The sequence below is a fragment of the Rutidosis leptorrhynchoides genome, chromosome 8 (genome assembly GCF_046630445.1).
Source record: "Rutidosis leptorrhynchoides isolate AG116_Rl617_1_P2 chromosome 8, CSIRO_AGI_Rlap_v1, whole genome shotgun sequence".
NCBI classification, from domain to species: domain Eukaryota; kingdom Viridiplantae; phylum Streptophyta; class Magnoliopsida; order Asterales; family Asteraceae; genus Rutidosis; species Rutidosis leptorrhynchoides.
This window is the reverse complement of record NC_092340.1, coordinates 185,938,025-185,941,881: the sequence shown is the minus strand read 5'-3', so window position 1 is coordinate 185,941,881 and position 3,857 is coordinate 185,938,025. Positions and strand designations below refer to the sequence as shown.

The 3,857-nt window shown below is 30.3% G+C and overlaps 1 non-coding gene across 1 annotated transcript; it reads right to left on the bottom strand.

Moving 5' to 3' along the window:
• Positions 1-3,535: 3,535 nt before the first annotated feature.
• Positions 3,536-3,642, bottom strand: LOC139865216 (small nucleolar RNA R71). Its single transcript, XR_011764736.1, has one exon. It is a non-coding gene; the product is annotated as a small nucleolar RNA R71 (small nucleolar RNA).
• Positions 3,643-3,857: the final 215 nt, after the last annotated feature.

Below are 3,857 nucleotides of genomic sequence, written 5' to 3'. Positions count from 1 at the left end.
AAGTTTATCATAGTTTTTAATTATCAAACCCAAAACAGCCGGCGGTGTTACTACGACGGCGTATGTCCGGTTTTACGGTGTTTTTCGTGTTTCCAGGTTTTAAATCATTAAGTTAGCATATCATATAGATATAGAACATGTGTTTAGTTGATTTTAAAAGTCAAGTTAGAAGGATTAACTTCTGTTTACGAACAAGTTTAGAATTAACTAAACTATGTTCTAGTGATTACAAGTTTAAAACCTTCGAATAAGATAGCTTTATATGTATGAATTGAATGATGTTATGAACATCATTACTACCTCAAGTTTTGTGGATAAACCTACTGGAAAAAGAGAAAAATTGATCTAGCTTCAAAGAATCCTTGGATGGCTTGAAGGTTCTTGAAGTAGAATCATGACACGAAAACAAGTTCAAGTAAGGTTTTCACTCGAAATAAGATTGTTATAGTTATAGAAATTGAATCAAAGTTTGAATATGAGTATTACCTTGAATTAGAAAGATTCTTACTGTAAATAAGAAATATTTCTTGAGATTGGATGATCATTTGAAATGGATTTGCAAGATTGGAAGTAAGCTAGTAAGATTTCTTGAAGTGTTCTTGATTGGTTGTTTTTATGATGATTAAAGCTTGTAATTGAAGCTAAAAGATGGTGAAAATGCTTGAAGATGATCAAGTATGATGTTAGGAGTATTTTGAGAGATAATTTGGAGTGTAAATATGAGAAAATGGAATGAAAAAATGGGGTGAAATCATAAAAATGAAATTACTTGTTATAAAGAAAAAAAAAGATCCTTAAGTTTGTTTTTATCTCATTAGTTATACAAGTTGTTAAATAATGGTTCCACATATTTTTGACTCTAAGATGGCTGCTAAGAATAAATGATTAAAGTTGTATATACCAATAGTAAATACATCTAGAAGCTGTGTATTGTACGAGTACAAATACGGGTGTACACGAGTAGAATTGTTGATGGAAACGAATGAGAATATAATTTTGAGCATTTTTGCTAAGTAGAAATACTTTGATATATGTCTTAAAGTATTTCAAAAGTGTATTAATACATCTTAATACACTACATGTATTTACATTTTAACTGAGTCGTTAAGTCACCGTTAGTCATTACATGTAAGTGTTGTTTTAAGACCTTTAAGTTAACGATCTTGTTAAATGTAATTAATCCATTGTTATTATACTTAAATGAGATGTTAAATTATTACATTATCATGATATTATAATGTTTTAATATATCTTAATATGATATATATACATAAAAATTTCGTTACAACGATAATCGTTACGTATATGCCTCGTTTCGAAATTCTTAAGTTAGTAGTCTTGTTTTACATTTGTAGTTCATTGTTAACACACTTAATGATATACTTAATTATCATTTTATCATGTTAAACATAGTGTATCAATATCTTAATATGATTCATATGTATTTAGTAAGACGTTGTTATAACGATAATCGTTATATATATCGTTTCGAGTTTCTTAATTCAATAAACTCATTTTTATGTATATCACTCATTGTTAATATACTTAGTGAGATACTTACTTATCATAAACTCATGTTAACCATATATATATATATATCCATATATATATCATCATGTAGTTTTTACAAATTTTTAACGTTCGTGAATCGCCGGTCAACTTGGGTTGTCAATTGTCTATATGAAGCACATTTCAAATAATCAAGTCTTAACAAGTTTGATTGCTTAACATGTTGGAAACATTTAATCATACAAATATAGTTTTCATTTAATATATAACATGGAAAAGTTCGGGTCACTACATTCTAAAAATTAAAATCAGAAAATAAAAAATCAAAATATAAAAATATATATTAAAACTGAACATGCGATTTTGAACCTGCCAGCATTCTGAGCCATCATATCTTCGCAGTCGCGGAGTATCTCTAGCACAAACATTCGCAGTCGCGGAGCTGTCAGACAGACTGCATTAATTACGCAGATTAGGGTTTTATTATTAATTATTATTATTATTAAACCTAATTAGGGTTTAATTAAATTAATATTTAGTTTAGTTTTAAATTAATTTTGTATTTTTAAGTTTTAAGTAGTTTTATTAATATATAAATTAATACTTTTATAAAATAATAATATAAAAATAATATTTTTATAAAAATAAGTAATTTTATTATTTTTTTGTTTCTTTTTATAAATTGTATATTTTAAACATATAATTCGTAATTTGTATTTTTATCGTTCGTAATTAGTTTTAAACATAGTTTTTGACGTAATTATTTTATATTACTAGATTTTTAGGCTTTGCCGTAAAATCCCTTAAGTGCTTTTTCTTTAGATTAAGATTTAGGTGCTTTAGAATTTTGCGACGCAGTTTATAGATTGTAGTGCCTTATTAAGTTACTGCCGTTTTGGATATAGAATTCCTTTTAAGCTTTAATACCTTTAGACGCAAGTTTTAATTTGTAGTTTTTAAACTTTTAAGTTTCGACGCTTTACGTTCTTATTTTTATTTTTCGACCTTTTATTTTTCGACGTTTTTCGACGCGCTTTTTCTTTCTCATTTCTACGCTCTAGTTATTAGGACATAAAATTTTCTATATTTTCTTTAAATTTCGACGAAAAATTATTTTAAGTGGTTACATTGATAGACCTCCAAAATTTTCTGGTTCGTAGTAGTAGTTGGATTTGTTAGTGGCGAGTTGTGGGCTTCCGATTTAAAGGGTCCTGGCTACCTGCTGCATCTATTGGCTATTTGAAACGTGGGTAAAATCAGAAAAGTCTATTAATTTAATAACTTATATAATTTTTATCTTTATAACTAATAGGATATTCAGTGAATGCACCGAGCAAAACGTTCACCACCTTTCATACGTTCACCTCCTGTAACTCGATCAAGACATTTAGCCAATATTGTCGCCATTGATTTTTCTTTAGAATCATCATCTAGTCGACCAAGTACTCCAATTCAAATTTCCGATAATCTATTTTTTGAACTTGACCTCACAATTGAGAACCCGGAGGATATTCAAGGACAATTCAGAGATCCTGAACCACTACTCATTCCTTCGGAACCACCAATCATTCAACCAGAGATTTTCGAGGAAGAAACCATCAAATCCGAATCCTCTAGTGATTCAGATTCAACAAATTCAATCATGGAAAATCAAGAACCTCTAAGTATGGAAGATCGAATGAGAGCTACACGCACTGGCCAAGGTCATGCCATTACTCAACTAGACATTAATGCGCCAGATTATGAAATCAAAGGACAAATCCTAGACATGGTAACTAATCAATGCCAATTTAGTGGTACGCAAAAAGAAGATCCAAACGAACATCTTCGAACCTTTAATAGGATCTGTACTCTATTTAAAATCAGAGAAGTTGAGGATGAACAGATCTATCTCATGTTGTTTCCCTGGACTTTAAAGGAAGAAGCCAAAGATTAGTTAGAATCGTTACCTGAAGGGGCGATTGACACATGGGATGTTTTAGTTGAGAAATTTCTTAAAAGATTCTTTCCGGCATCTAAAGCCGTGAGACTTCAAGGAGAAACTATTACGTTCTCGCAAAAGCCAAATGAAACATTATATGAGGCATGGATAAGATTCGGAAAGTTGTTGAGAGGATGTCCTCAACACGGTTTAGATACTTATCAAATAGTACAAATATTCTACCAAGGATGCGATGTTGCTACATGAAAAGACATCGACACAGCAGCTGGTGGCTCCATTATGAAGAAAACCGCAACCAAAGCTCACAAAATTATTGATAACACAGCATCCCACTCACATGAGTGGCATCAGGAAAAAGATATCTTCCGTTCATCTAAAGCAGCTAGAACCGATTCTAGCCGTGAGT